Below are 16,946 nucleotides of genomic sequence, written 5' to 3' on the forward strand. Positions count from 1 at the left end.
ATTGAGTTTGCTGGGGCTTACTCCCAGATAAGTGTGTGCGGGATTTATTTATTTATTTGTTACATTTATATCCCAACTTTTCTACCAAGGTGGCTTGCATGTTCCTCCTCCTCTCTGTTTTATACACAAAACAACCCTATGAGGTAGGCTAAGCTGAGAGTCAGTGACTGGCCCAAAGTCACCCAATGAGCTTTATGGCAAAGAGGAGACTAGAACTCAGATTTCCCAAGACCCAGTCCAGTACTCTAACCACTACACCATACTGGCTGTCTAGGATTGCAGCCTTTGACACAGACAATAATCCCCTCACAGGCATGAGAACTCTTTCTCCCTCTCCACCTGCATACTAAAATGAGAGAAGTCTGGGGAGAAGTGGGAGAGATGTGGCTTTATCAAGTGCTCACCTTTACTACCAGCATGAAAGCAACTGTCAGAAAGAATATGCTCACCAGGTAGACAGGTGTCAGTCTGCCCCCCAGCTTAATCAGAATTAGTAATTTCAAAGAAAAAACATACCATCGGCACAATACCATCGGCACTTGCCACAATTGGTTGCATGTGTAGAAAGAGCCTGGGGTGGGGTCCGGGGGGGGGGGATGACAGGGTGAAGATTTGACAATATTGTTGATTTTGTGTGAGATGTGCCAGTCTGCTGCTTATTAGATACAGTGGTCCATGGGTGCTTCCAGACAAGGTTTTTATCGGTCCTGATAAATGGCACAAGTTTACACACCAATTGAAAAGCAGAAAGAAGAATGGTACACTGTGGATAAATAGGTTGGGTAGAATGCTTTAGGAGTGTCACATGTGTAAGTCCTTTTCTGGGGTTACCCACTGGTTAAGTACGAGACGGCTCCTTTGGTACAGAGTCCGGTTGGGGAATGGGGCAGGGCTGGGCTCCTCTGGTGGGCAGCAGCAGTGGATCCTCTGGGTCTGTCCGAGCCATCTGGCTCCTCAGCTGCCTCGGGATCTCCAAGAGGGATCAATGTCCACCTGTGAGGGAAACATGCTTGGCTTGCTCACAGCGTGGAGTTGCCTCTGGCCTCCACCCTGTCTGGAGGGAGCTAGTAGGCTGAGGCTCCCTTCCTCTCGGGTAGGGATGTCGACGAAATCTGCAACAGAACCAAATGAGTTTGAATTTTCATGAATCCGACCTGTGGATTCTGCAGCAGACCTGCTTTCCCCCTGTCGGGTGGATTCTGCAGACATGCACACTGGTTTTCTAAATTTCCCAAATTTTTTTAATAGAAATATATGCAAAATTTTTTTTTAAACTGGCCAAAAATGCTCATTTCCCCCATAGGCTAAAGCGTGAAATGTGCACTTGGGGGGAAATTGTGTGAATTCACACATGCGAAGTTGTGCAAGTGCTCATTTGTACTCATGCAAATTTGCGCAAATCCAGGGGGAAATCTGATTCCAATGGGTGGACAATGGAACAAAAGGCGCCTGACAATCCGCAAAACACAGACAGAATGGATTTTATACAATCCATACATCTCTACTCTCAGGGTAGGAGTGAGCAGTTTGTGGCTCATCCCCCTGGATGTGGAAAGGCTGTGGGTGGCCTCTCCTCCTCTGGGTTGGGAGGGGTAACCATGTTCACAAGCACTTGGCAGTCCCTCCCCACAGCATCAGGGGGAACAGACCCGTTGTGGCTCCTCCCCCAGCCTCCAGACTCTCAGTGTGGGCTCCTTGATCTTATATTACTCCATGGCTCCCTGCTTCATCTGCCTCGGACAGCTCCTGATACCCAGTTAACTCCTACCCTGTTCCTGTAGAGTGTTTCTTCATGTGAAGCATGGCTGGCTCCCAAGATCTAGATATATGATAACAAAATAACGTTATGCACTCCTGCCTCAATGCAAAAGCGGTAGGGAGCTTTCAATCACACAAAGGATCACCACTGAAACCATTTTGCCCTGAAGTAGGTGTGTTTACGCACCTCCGTTTATATTATTATTACTATGATTGCCATTACTATGATTACTCTTCAATCATTTCAATAGCGTTTTAATCTGCATCATTTATTTATTTAATTTAATCAATGTATAGACTGTTTACCACATCTGGAAGAAAGAAAAATCTGAAAGCAGTTTATAGTATGAAAAAGCAAAACAGACCTTCAAATACAAAATATCATGACCATATGTACAAATCCTCAGCAGTAAAAACATTTAAAATGTGGAAACTCAATACACGACAACTCACAAAGTGGGTGGCACAATCAGTCAGGGAAGGCCTGGGTGAAGAAATGGGTCTCTAAGAGGCGCCTAAGACATACCACATTCAGTGCCTCCCAGTCCCAGTCGTGGTACAACTAACATGGACTCCTCCAACTATCTTAGCGATAAGGCGGGCCTATATCAGGGAAGGAGATCCACCACCGGGTAGCCTGGTCCCAAGTTGTTCAGAGCTTTCTGTGCCATCAACAAAGCCTTGAACTTGGCTCAGTAGCTAAGAGGCAGCCAGGACAGTTGCTTCAACACCAGCAGAATTATGTGGGGGGGCAGGCATCTCAGTCAGCATCTTGGCCACCACATTCTGCACCAGCTATAGGTTCCAGACTAAGCACAAGGGTAGCCCCACATAAAACACATTACAGTAATCTAAACACGAGGTTACGAATGCATGAACTGCGGTGTCCAGGCTATCCCTGTCCAGGAAATGGCAAAGTTGACATACCAACTGAAGCAGGAAATAAGTGCATCTCGCCACAGAGGTCACTTGGGCTTCTGACAATGATGAATTCAGGAGCACCCCCCCCCCCAACTATGTACCTGTTCTTTCTGGGAGAGAGCAACCCCACCTAGAACAGGCAAACTCCCCTGTTCCCATACCCAGGAACTACTCACCCGCAGAATCTCTGTCTTGTCAGGATTCAGTCTCAGTTTCTTGGCCCTCATCCATCCCATTGGTTGGCAGTGGTTCAGAGCATGCATGGCCTCTCCTGATTTGTCACAGAGAAATAGAGCTGGGTTTCATCAGCATACTGATGATACCTTGCCCCAAATCTCCTAATGACCACTCCCAGTGTGGCTTCATATAGATATTAAATGGCATGGGGGACAGAATGGTGCCCCACAGCATAGCTGCCAGCAGACCGAGGTGCAGCTACAAAATAGTACTTTCTGGAACTGTCCCTGCAAATAGGAGCATAGACACTAAAACAGTGCTTCCAATTTCCAACTCACAGAGATGATCCAGAAGGATCCTGTGGTCAATAGTATCAAAAGCTGCTGAGGGATCCAGCAGGATCAACACACTCCCTCTGTCTCTATTCTGCAACAGGTCATCCATCAGGGTGACCAAGGCTGATTCTGTCCCAACACCAGGCCTGAACCCAGGCTGAAATGGACATTTCACCACATATTGTACTAACAGCAGCATACAATCTGGCATGAAGGAGAAGGCTTTTATCTTCAAAGCCCCTATCAAAATTGTCACAGCAGGCCTCTGAGAATCCTAACATAGACTTTACTGGGTTTGATGGCAACACATTCTGGACCACCTGGAAAAGCTCTGCTGGAAGGCTACTTGAGGATGCCATGGAGCCAGCAAAGTATGCCTTCTTCACTGCCACACAGTAGACATGACTGCATGCTCTTACATATTGTTAGCAAGCTACTCAGTGGTAGGGCAGCCGCTGTAGGGTCAGGAGCAAAGCTAGGGAGAGGCAGGAAAACTGACAGTGCAAAACCCTCTAGGTCATATATGCAGGGTCAGATCTCACAGTACCAAGCTTATCAAAACTACACATATTCAAAAATCCCCAGGATGGGCAAACAGCAAAATAATTATGCAAGCATATGCTAAACCTGAAGTGATATTTGCATGCATAATACAGTCACTGGTTCAGGTGTTAGACCAGGAATTTCTAAACTTTTGGAAAGGTCAGTTTTTAAATAGGTAGAGGCTCAGCACTTTCTTCATTGGCTTATCCATGCCAAATCACCCTTATTTGCATTTGTGATGACTCTGGCCAAGAGTTGTCACAACCCTATTGTTTCAGCCCAGGACAGCTATTGATACCACCTGTTTAAGAACCTGGAAATCTTCCTGGAACCTCTTTGTGGCTTTATTATGTCAGGCATGACACCCTTTTGTGACTTTGAAGCTTTTATCAAAAGAGGCTAAGAGCTCTGTGCTCTGGACCCTCAGGCTGCCTATTTACTAGATTGGTCCCACCATGCTGCTGAAATCGCTAGGTGCTGGTTCTCTACATTGGTTCCAAGCATATCAAACTAGAAGCATGCTACTGAAACCACCTTGGTCTCCTGGCCTCCCCATGGTTAGCAGGATTCCATCTGGTTTTTTGGAGCATGGCAAACTCTGGAGTTCCATGGCTGCCCAGGGCCCGGCATCTCCCAGACAGACCCCCAGTTGCCTCTGTTGACCCTCATAACTCAGATAGAACCTGCCCAGAGGCATGAAGCACTGCTGTTCTGTTACTCTGCTCCACCACCTTTTTGCCCAGATTCCCTATAGTCTGGTCACCTAGGTTCTCACCTTCCCAAGGCAGAGGTCTGCTGCAACCTCTTTTTCAAAAAGTCTATTTTTTTTCTGCTGAGATACTAGGTGTTTCAGTGCACCCCAAACTCCAGCTTCAAGAACAGGTTACTTAAACCCAAGGAGAGGTATCTTTTGCAACTCTGTCGTATTCTCAGGAGGACCTTCATCCATGAAGGGTTGGTTCCTAACTCTGCACCCTCTGTGTATGTGCGCGCGTGTGTGGTGGGCAAGTATACAGTTCAGTCTCATTTTGGACTATACCAGTTGGGAGCCCAGCCATTTTTTCTCTGGCCATCTAGCAGGCAGGGTTGCAACTGAGACTCCTGTCACCTCCCCATGTTTCTTCTCTACACCCACATCAGTTAGCCAAACCTTCCTAAATATTTGGTTGAGTGTGATTGTGGTCAGGAATAAAGGCCTTAATGCTTAATGCTCACCCCTTTCCCCGAGAGGTAACAGGAGGAAGACGATTGCAAACAAGGCGCTAGAAATTGGTGTTTTGGTGTTCTGGCCATAGGTAACCCCATCCTACCATCTCCTTTTTTAATTGCAACTGTGTCCCAGGACCAGCCTGATCGCTCCACTCACTGCTTAGACAAGCCTCTTTAAAATCCTTTCTTCCCCAATCTCTGCAAGTTCACCCCAAACCCTTCTTTACTTCTCCCAACAGGGCTCCCCATTTGCCTATCCCCAATCTTCCCACCACCTCTGCATTCAGAAGCCCAGTCCAGATCTGCCTGGATGTTACATGCATGTCCAGCTCATGCACCGTAGCGCTTGGCTCAGCCACCGAGAGAACGAAGCTAATTTCCCCACAACCTCTTTCACTCCAAATACATTGAGTGCTGTGATTGTTTCGATGCCTGTAACCATTCTATCAAGTTAATTTCCACAACTGATTAGGGTATATTTTAAATTCTTCTGTGTGTTTAATTAATTCCCCTATTTTGAAGGTGTATGTGAGTGTGAGTGAGTGAGAGAATCACTAGATCTCTTCTTTCGGCACCCTACTGCCAAGGTTAAAAGGTCCCTTAATGAATGTGTATCTTGAGTACGTGTGCAGATTAGGACACATGTCTAGAGGAGCACATTCAGTAACAGCATGTTCAGTTGGCCTCATGATGAGTCTTATGGCACTTGTGCTTTAGAAAACCAGGTAGCAACCTGCGCTCTACATCAACCAAGAGGGCATTCAGGAGCTATCATGTGGACAGCCCATCATGTGGACAGCCCATCATGTCTCACCATTCCATAACCAGAGCCTCAACAGACTCACCGGCTCTGGCTACTGCAAATTCCCCCAAAGCATTCAGGAATCCATTGGATTCCATGTGTCTCCAGAGGTGGACCATCTTAATGGGTCCCCCACCCCTGCTGGGGGAGACAAGTGCCATGAAACCAAACTTCACTAGATAGTGGTCTGACCACGACAGCTTCCACCCCTACCAATATCCAGACCAGTCCCCTCACACCCAAAGGCAGAAACTAAACTGAAGGTGTGCCCTGTCCTATGCACTGGCCCAATGACAAATGGAGAACGCCCAATGGTTGTCATGAGGCAATGGTCCTCAGCTGGCCTAGTCAAGCAGCCAATGCACAACTGTTGAAGTTTCCTAGGATCAGCCTCCTGGGATTCTTCAACACCATGCCTGAGACCACCTCAGCCGGTTCAGTGAAGGAGACTGTTGGGTGGCAGGGTGCGTGGTACATCAACAACATCTCTGTTCTGTCCTGTTGGCTCAACAGTAGGTGTAGGCCCTCATAGCCTGCTCCAGTCTGAAGGGGTTTCCTGATGAACAAAAGGGCATGTTTATGAACCACAGTGACTTCCCCATTTGTACACATTGATTAAACCTTTGGATCAGGATTGATGGTTCATATGTTCCAAATTAACAAATGACTAACAACATAATGATGGTCCCCTGTTTTTAACGTTTTATTTGGTTGCTGTTTTTAAGGTTTGCGATTGTTATACACTGTCTTAGTGGCTCTGGCTGAAAGGCAGTATAATACTATAAACTGGAATAAATTTAATCTGTGTATGCATTGGTGCTACTGAATTATACCATACTATTCATATGCAGAACGTCTCTGTTCCTCTGCAACTGCCTCTTAGTTCAAGCAAGAGTTCTCTGTGCTCTAGTTGGCACAAAAAGCACAACATCCCAGTGGGAGCTGCTATAAAACTCTTGTGGATCCCCAAAGCTCAGCACAGATGGCTAGAATGGAAGATTCTGGTCCTGATGTGGGGGGTGGAATTTGTGTCTTCATCATGTGATCACTGGGCTTTGGTGTCCCTGACAAATATGCATGGACTGTATGAGAGCGAATGTAGCCAAGCCAGCACTGGTGGGAGAATTCTACAGCAGAAAGAAAGCTGTGCAATCGGAATTCTGCACAACTTTGGGAACGCAACATTCTTCTAAGGGGCAGGGCTGACCTTGCCATTAGAGTGAAAGAGGCAATTGCCTCAGGGAACAGATGCTGGGGTGCCGCAATGGCAGCTCCCTGCCCGTTCCTCTCAGAGTAGAGAGCTGTGCATGCCACACAGCCTGTCCTCCATCTGATAAACTAGCCTGCCGCCCAGAGATGCAATGGAGGACACTGTCCTGTCGTTAGTGTTGACACACAATTCAGCTGCCAGTCCAGTTTGCTTCTGTATAGTGAAAGGCGGGGGGGGGGGGGAGAGAGAGACAGATGAGGCAGTGCCATCTTTTCCTTTGCCTTAGGCAGCAAAACATCCTGGGCCAACCCTGCTAACAGAACATAACACCCACCAAGCCCTCCAACCACTAGGAAATACTGTCCCTTTTTACTTCAATCAACACTCTTAAAAGATAGTGATTTTATCATGTATCTCTAGCTTTGCTGATACAAAATGATTGCTCTGTTAGTTTTTGCTTTCTAAAAGCTCTGTGAGGGGCAGAATGCCAGCTGTGATGCAGGCACGGCTTATTCTTCGCTGTTTCCAAAGTGTGTGTGTGTGTGTGTGTGTGTGTGTATGTGTATGTATATGTATGTGTATGTGTATATATGTGTGTGTGTGTGTGTGTGTGTGTATATATATATATATATATATATATATATATATATATATAAATGTCTCTCTCTCTCTGTTGGCTTTTGTGTAACTTGAACCTTTACCCGACATCATCTCTTTGTAATGTAATTAAATATCTGCTTTAACCCACTTCCTGCACTTTGGTACTGAAAGTCTGCAATGCAGACATAGCTGAACAAACACCAGCCTAGCAAAGCAACGTCTAATTATCTGTAATCCCCACTCCCACCTCAACAATCCATCCTAAGGAAGAGTCATGTGTGTCATACATAAGAACATAACATAAGAAGAGCCCTGCTGGATCAGACCAAGACTCCCATCTAGTCTGGCATTCTGTTCACACACTGGCCAACCAGCTGTCCACGGGAAATCCACAGGCAGGACATGAGTGCAACAACACCCTCCTTCCTATGTTCCCCAGCAACTAGACTAGCCTTCCCCAACCTGATGCCTTCCAGATGTGCTGGAATACAACTCCCAGCATCCCTCGGTCAGCAACAGATGCTAAGAGTTGTGTCCTCCAGATATTTTGGACTACCAGGTTGGGGAAGGATGTATTCATTACAAGGGTATCCCTCCAGATTAAAGATGGGTGAACATGTGATTTTCAAGCTGCTTAAGGTTCTCCAAATTCCTCCTCAAAGCTCAGTTCATCTTGTTCACATTCCCAAATGCAAGCATCTCTCTCTTTTTTTTAATCAGGAAAAATGCACATTTCAAAAAGTGCACATTTTCCCCAACTGGAAAAATGCATATGTTAAGAAATGCACATTTTTCTCAATTGAAAATCCACATTTCCCCCCAAGGTGGACATGAGGGTGTATTTGCACATTTCTGTGCAAAAATGCATTTTAGCATTTTTGAAAGTGTGCACTTCTGCAAGTGTTCACTTTCAAACATGAATGCAAAGTTTGGGAAATTGCAAAAATTTCCCGAGAATTGTGTTTTTGCTTGCATTCACATTCAGGGTTGCAAACGGGACATGTTCTCATGATTTGCGAACAAGAACAAAATTCTTGTACATCCCTACTCCAGATGTTGTTGAACTACAACTCCCATTATCCCTCACTATTAGCTATTCTGGCTAAAGCTGATGGAAGTTGCAGTCCAACAACATCTGGACGGTCACACATTCCCCAGACATGTTATATTAGAGTATCCTTCTTTAAAAAACCAAAAGAACGGACCATTTCACCGGCTCACCTTGGTTCACAGGGGCCAGTTTTTGCTGAGCATGCCTCTTATCTGACAATGCTCTTAAGAGTGTAACCAGAAGCCAATAAGCTGGGGAAAATGTCAAGCCAGGTCTAAAAAGAAATACATGCAGGCAGGATTCTACTAGAATGAAGAAATGCCATTAGGAGCTGGCAAGCCACGGATTGGTATCTGATCACACATCGCTGTGGACAGAACCGCCCTGTTATAGTTCAAAGAAATGCTGGGAAGTGTAGCGTTCCAGAGCAGAGGTTCTCAAATGGTGGGTGACATGTGAGCCTTTATGGGCTGATCACTGTTGGCTGTGGATGTGGTGGTGGGGGGCAGTTTCTTGTAATGGGATGAGGTATGGGTTCCCTTTGTCTTGGGCCCAATGCAGCAAGAAATTAACCAGCTGTTGTCTGAAACATCAACATATTAGCCTTTAGATCTATGTAACTAGCAAAGTAAATGAAAATGTATTGCCTTTGTGTTATTAACAATAGAAACTGGCCATTTGGACTGAACAGGCACTAGCTTTTCATTCAGCTGTTAAAGGCACAGGAGCCCTGCCAAAAAATAAAAGGCAATCAACCCTATGTATAATATACAAGCACTATAATCATCCAAACGGAAGCCAATTTAGTTTCTGTAGTACACCAATCATCTGTAGGCTTTGTTTAAGAGCTGAGAAACACAATCTGCTCAGTTAATAATTCCCAGTTCTGCTGCCTTTCATGACAATTGTCCTTTGAAATGACTGATTACCATAACGTCAGAGGTAGAGAATCCAGGGAAGTTAAAATTCTCTTCGACCTGCCCCCCATCCTCAACTCCTGTATGTTCTTTCAAGCACATAAAGAAAATGCTGCTCCTTCGGTTACTGACAGTGCTTCTATAGCCTCCTGAGGGCTACTAGTGATGGCACCCAAAAGTCATTGTGTAACTATTCGGTTTATTTTTCCTTAGCAGACTTTTTGTGGAAAGGGAAAAAAAAAAAGGAAGATGCAGTGGGAGGTTGGAGTTGACATTGTCTGGACCCTCCATAAAATTTCATGAGTCAGCCAGAGGAACTGGATGACAACAGCTCCATCTGGAAGCACCCTGCATCTGCAAAGCAAATGATCATGCAGTCAATGGAAAATAGGCCTGCTAAGGGCTCCCTGGCTGGGAAGGGTCATTTGTAGAAATTAGGCAGCATCTAATAATCACCTAGCAGGCTTCTAGAATCAGCAGAGTGGCACAGTGGGAGCCTTCCCATAATGCAGAGCTTGCTAGATTGAAACCTCCCTCTGCTACATGCCTTCCCTTTCTGTGTGCGGAGGTTGTTAAATAGTGGTTAAGTGCATGAGCTGTGAGACAGGAAGTACTCATTTCAAATATATTTCAGTCAATAACTCATTGGGAGGCCTTAGACAAGCCGTTGCTTTCCACAGCCACCCCAGTAGTATGTAGACAACACTATACAAGGTTGTAAGAATTACTGAAATATTTGGCAAGCACTGGAAATGCCAATATATATATACATATATATATATATATATATACACACACACACACACACACACACCATTCTTATCCTTTTCCTCAGAAGCTACTCAGTGCTTTCATCCATAGCGCTCCCCTCTTTGTCACGAACAATGGTCATGAAAGGCTCTTTTGCATATGAGGTGACTAGCCGCAATCTTTACCTAAGAGTCTGCCTGTCTGCTATTTTGCCTTGTATTTATCCATGATAAAACCTTTCCCCCAACCCTTGATACCTGGCCGCTTTGAGGGTTACTTGACTACATGTTTTTATTTAAAAGTTAAAGTAGGTTGCCTTAAAAATGCATTGCGCAAACAGCAGGTGAGCAAAAAGCATTTCGCAATCTAATGCAGCCTTAAGGATTAAAAGATTTCCTGGAGAACAGAGCACAACTTTTGGCTGTGTGTCTGTTTGGGGTGGAGGTGGGGGGAGTCCTTCGGTGGAATATACCTCACAAGAGAATGGCGCACGTGTAGGGAAAGGAGCACATACAGAAGTCCCACTCTAAGTTGGCTGCCATAGCTTGAGTTTAGTTTTGTTGGGGGTGGGGGAGCAGAGGGAGAACTGGGAACTGCTACTGCTTGGTTGAAATTTCAGCTGGATCCTCCCCCTCTAGGTGCCTCAATCTCTCAAAATAGCAAACCCCATATGAGTGGCTGACAGCAGGTTCCAGAAGGGAACGAGGCAGCTGTCCTGAAATACATGAGAGATCGTAGGATCAGGGATTGCTTTGGGTGTACAACTGGTCCAAAGGGCAGCTATAACCCAACTCGAAGGACTTGCGAAGTCATGAAGGGCAGAGTCACATTGCAGACTTTAAAACAGTCTCAATTCTTCTTCCCAGGATATCTTGGGAACTGTAGTTCAAAGGCAAGAGCAGGGGTAGGGGGTAATAGGATTGTGTTTTTTTACAGCAGTTCACCAAATTGTAATATCCATAATTGGGGAGTGGGGGATAGGAAACCACTAATATGATATAAAGCTGATTTGTAGCATTAATAGGGCCCAAGTCTTCCATCGGGATAGTAATGAATGGCAGCGTCTGTTTCCTCCATTTCTGCTATTAACCATACAGAATGGATTTAAAGATCTACCAGTGTTTGTAGGTTGCTGCCTACAAAAGCTCCTGTCCCAAGAGAACCAGTTAAGGCAGTGCTAGGGAACATGTGGCCCTCCAGATGTTGTCAGACTGCAACTCCCATCAGCCCAAGCCAGCACAGTCAACAGTGAGAGAGGATGAGAGTTTTACTCCAACAACATCTGGAGGTCCAAACTTTGACCACCCCTGAGATAAAGCACCTATGGACACATATTTTCCATTTCTGAAGCTACCATTTTTCTAGACCAAGCACTGCTTATATGAAGGGAGATGTTCCTGGTGAATTAAAAATGCTGGTAAAAGGAGATGTAGGGAGCCTTTAAAGCAGGGCTGGGCAACTTGTGGCACTCCAGCTGTTTCAGCCTACAACCCCCATGATCCCTCACCATTGGCTATGCTGTCTAAGGCTGCTGGGAGTTGTAGGACAAAACAACTGGAGAGTCACAAGTTGCCCATCCCTGCTTTAAAGGAGAAGCTCTACAGCTTTTGGACTATGCATCAAGAATCAACTGTTAAGTGGCTACCTTTCTGAAAGAGAAGAGATCCACTCAGTGGGAAATGAGTCACTTCAGCATAAGATGGGCAAAAACATGCTCTCTATCTACCAGGAGAACCAGCCCCTGAAAAATCAGCAGATCACCATCTTTCAGGCACGCCTTGAAAAAATGTTGTTAGTGCATATATATATATGTGCAAGATTACCTTCCTTCAGGCTTCCGATTACCCTACCCTAGTTTTCTTAAAGTTAAATCTCCAAAGGCCGGGGTGGAGTGGGGAGATGCATCCTGAAGCTAGCACACATGCGCAAACACTAAAGCCCCATGTAGTCTACCATTTCATGGCCAGTGACCTTTATTTTGAATTTGCAACAATGTAAGTGGAATTATAATTACCCGCAACTGAAAAGAGGAACGCCCTCCTTGCCCTTAAGGCAGTGGGCTTGTCCTCAGAACACAACAGCCCACTGTAGGTTTTTTAACCCCCAGTGAGGCTGTGGCACAGGCGAGGTGTGTGCGGCCGCCATTCTGAATATGCGACCCCCACTCCAAGGTTGTCATGTCGTGCGAACCCAGTGAGCATGGGATATGACAGTCTGTTTTAGGGTTATGTGAGGTTTGACCAATACTTGCCTCAGCCACGCTCACTGGATTTGCACGACACAGCAACCCACGCATGGGGGTTGGATACACAACATGGCTCCCACCGGCACCACAGCTCATCGTGGGTTAAATAGCCCACGAGGAGCCACAGTGTGTCAACCTGGACATGGTCAGTGGAAAATGACATACAGCAATTGGAAGCGACATACAGCAAAGGGAGAACGTCCTCCAGCAATGTGTATGGGGGTGAGGAAGAGAGAGGAAGACAGGGGTATTACAGGAACAGATTTTCATCTAAAATGTTGGGGGGCATGGGAAAAAATCTACTTGCCTTAGATCTGCATGCACACACCCCACAGCCCCATTCTGCACTTTGCAGGAGAACAGCCCATGTGCTAAAGCTTAGTTGAGAGAGGGTTCCAGACAGCTTGGCAGCAGTGGCTGCTATGGGAAAATTTGACCTTGAGCAGCAGCAGCAATGCCGTCTGGCCATGGGCTGCAGCTCCTGGAAGCAAGAAATGCTGACCCATCACAGAAAGCAACCAGGACACATGCTGTTTCCTTGAGATTATTTCTTTCCACAGCTCTGGTTTATTTATTAAGAGCCTGACCGTGGCTTGCACCTAACACTTAACCTATTGGCACTGGTCTATACATTCCAGGAGAGTTCCACAAATGCCATGACGGGTCTCCACTATGGCAGGAAGCCTCCACACCCGACCAGACCGTAAGAATGACAAAATCAACAGCTGACACCTAAACACATCCAAAGCCCTTTGTTGCAGTACACAGATGAATATATGGAGCTGCTGTGACCTGAATTAGGCCATCTAGTGCTGTATGGTCTTGTTCTGATGGCAGCAACTCTCTTAAGGCAGGGATGGGCAGCATTTGGCCCTCCAGATGTTTTGCCCTACAAGTTACCCACCCCTGCTCTAAGGCCTCAGGCAGAGATCTTTTACATCTGCTGGCGCTACCCGAGTTCCTTTTAACCAGAGATGTTGGGAACTCAACCAGGGACCTTCTGCACACAAAATATTGTTCTGCTACTGAGCGATGAGCAGCAGTCCCCAACTATAAGCAGCTGTTCAGGAAAGTGACAATCCTTAAGCAAGCCAGTGCCCTCCAGATGTTTTGGATTAATTGTTGTTGTTGTTGTTGTTGTTAATAATAATAATAATAATAATAATAATAATAATAATATTTCTATACTGCCCAATAGCCAAAGCTCTCTGGATGGTTCATAATACAGAAAAATTACAAACCACAACATTATACAAACATTACGTAATGCAACAGTATAATATAACAAAAAATTTAATGTACAAAATTTAAAACAATTTAAACAGCTAAAACAATTTCAATCAACAATTTCAGGAATAGACCTGTTCAAGACAGTCGGCATAAATGCACTCCAAAACTCTGGATGACTCCACTCAGCGATTTCATGCAGATTTTGAATAGCATGGGGGACAAAACCGACCACTGAGGAACCTGGGCTGGAAAATCCATGGGGCTGAGCAATATTCCACAAGTACCGCCTTCTGGAGACAGCCATCCAAGTAGGAGTGGAATCACTGCAATGCAGTACCCCCCACTCCCAGGTCAGACAGTTGCCCCATAAGGATACCATGGTCGCTGGTATCAAAAGCCACCAATAGATCAAGGATAATCAACAAGGTCACACTCCCCCATCTCTCTCCTGACATTGTTGTTCAGTCGTGTCCGACTCTTCGTGACCCCATGGACCATAGCACGCCAGGCCTTCCTGTCCTGTGCTCTCTCCCAGAGCGTGCTCAAGTTCATATTCATTGCATCAGTGATGCTATCTAGCCATCTCATCCTCTGCCATCCCTTAGGTCATGGTTGTTTGTGCCAAATCCTGGCCTGAACCCTGGCTGAAATGGATCTAGATAATCGGTCTCATCCAAGAGTATCTGGAGCTGGTTGGCCACCACGTGCTCAAGGACCTTGCCCAGAAAAGGTCAAGTCCCATTAGCCCCAGCCCTGTGGGTAATGGTCGGGGATAATGGGAGCTGCAGTCTAAAACATAGAGAGGACACTAGGTTACCTACCTCATGCTTTCCCCACGGTTCCTTCCATATTTTTCTAACCATAAAAAAACCTGGAAAGAGAAGACAAAAAAGCTGCACCATGCCTTTGAAGTGTTAGCATTAGGAGCCCTTCATCTAGAACAGGGATGGGGAATGTGTGATCCTCCAGATGATGTTACACTGCAACTACTATCAGCCCTCACTATTGGCTACTCTGACTAGTAGGGCTGATGGGAGTAGTAGCAAGTCAGCAGGTCCAGCTATTAAGCACAGCTTTAGGTAGCCTTTCTTTAGGATAGACTATCTACCGCTTTCCAACAAGAAGCTCTTAAAGTGGTTTACCCAGTAATATCAGGCAATAGTTAAAATATCCGAAAGTATTGTTTACTCTAAATTTTCACTACAGTATATCTTTGGCTCTCTTCCTTTTAAACAGGGCATTTCTTGAGTCTTGTTTCCTCATCAGTGGTGGCCCCCCAACTTTGGAATGAGCTCCCCATTGAGGCTGGCCTGGTGCCAACACTGTCATCTTTTTGACACCAAATTAAGATTGTCCTCTACTCCCCGGCATTTAATGCCATATGATGGGGCATCTGTGTCTGAACATGTCCAGTATTCTGTTGTAATTGTTTTTAACTATTGGAGGGAGCAATCCTATGGCCGCTAGTCAGCGGCTAGACGGCCATAGGATATCTGGTTTTCTGGGAACTGACCTCGGAGCCCGCACTCTGAGATTGGTTCCTGGAGAACTGACCCCCCCCCCACTTCCGTGCTGCCTCGCAGGCAGCAGGGAAAAGCCCTGTGCTCTGCGCTCACAAGAGGAGCGCAGAGCAGCCAAAATGGGGCATGCTGGGGGTTGTGCCAGGGGGGAGGGCGGAAATGCCTGTACAACACATCCAATGTGTCATACAGCAGCCTCCTCCCCCGCTCAGCCCCCCCTGTCTAGCCCAAAATGCAGGGCAGGAGGAGCGCGGAGGGAACGATCCTCTCCGTGCTTTTCCTGCCCTGCATTGGATAGGCGGTCACCTCCAAGTTCAGAGACAGCCGCCTATCTGCATAGGATTGCACCCTAAATTGTTTAAAATGTTGTATATTTTAATTGCATGCTTTTTTTATCTGTGTATTGTGAACCACCCAAACAGCTTCGCTATTGGGCAGTATAGAAACAAAAATAAATTTAAAAAAATCAGGCAGATGGCATCAACAGCTCCTGGCTTGCTGTGGGAGGTGCTGTAATATAAGAAGTTCTCTGCCCAACCATCTTGTTGCTGCTGTTGCCTTACCAGGCCAGAGGTGGTCACAGGAGAATATTCCCCCACTCGCCCTGGAAGTGCATTAGTAAGTACTAGTCCCAGATGACGGAAGACATTAGTGTCCAAGGAGGGACTTGGAACAAAATGTTGTGGTGTATCCTCACCTCTTAGCAAGAGCATTCTTGTTCCGCCACTCATGCCTTCCTCCAGAATACTATAAGCTGTAAGGTTTTCCATTTTTCTTCTCCAATGGACACTCAGTATTCTGTGGCTATTGAGCATACTCAATCCTCATTGAACTGGGGTGGGGGGAGTTGGGGGGAGAACTGCACCCTTAGGGTCTTTTTTTACAATTACCTTCTGCAAATCTTGGGGCTTCCCTGACCATGCTGATATCTCCTTCTTCTTTCTCAGTGGCAACATTTCTGACAGCACTCACCACCCAAGATCAATGTTGGAGGGACTGGTGCTTAACTGCTCTTGGAACTCAGGTCTAGGTGAAAGGATCTCAATAAAGCAGGGGTGGGCAACTTGTGGTCCTCCAGATGTTTTGGCCTACGACCCTCATCCTTGGCTATGCTGTCTAGGGCTGATGGGAGTTGTAGGTCAAAACATCTGGAGAGCCACAAATTGCCCACCCCTGCAGTAAAGAACTTGCTTTTGAAGCAATGTAAGCAATCCAGAACTGGGTCCTGCTCAGGAATAGAGCATGGTACCACTTTATCCATAAGTTGGTCAGTTCCACATATTAAGGAGCAGTAAAACATACCAGTGGCAAGATGACCAGTTTTATCCCCTAATAAATCCTCAGCCAGGACAGGAATTTCCTTTAGAAAACTATGTTCAGTAGGAAGGTCAGTAGATCATAATCATTCAAGTAAGGCTCTTTGTACAAGGAGGCCTGACCTACTTACACGCATGGTTTTCTGCACTGGCTTCCTTCCCCATCCCTATTTACTGGAACATCTCACAAGCTTGACTCTTGAAAGCCTTGAATGAGTTTGTAATCATGACTGAGTTAGCAATCTTTGGTGCCTCCTTTATGGTTCGCCATCCATCTTCCTCACTTCAGAATTACTCTGCAAAAGGCTTTGCCCTCAGTGCTGCAAATACAACAACAGAAGCAGAATACAAGAACAAATCAC

This window comes from Heloderma suspectum, chromosome 2 (assembly GCF_057233095.1).
Source record: "Heloderma suspectum isolate Gila_16-S chromosome 2, 16-S_ref, whole genome shotgun sequence".
In the NCBI taxonomy this organism is placed as follows: Eukaryota; Metazoa; Chordata; class Lepidosauria; order Squamata; family Helodermatidae; genus Heloderma; species Heloderma suspectum.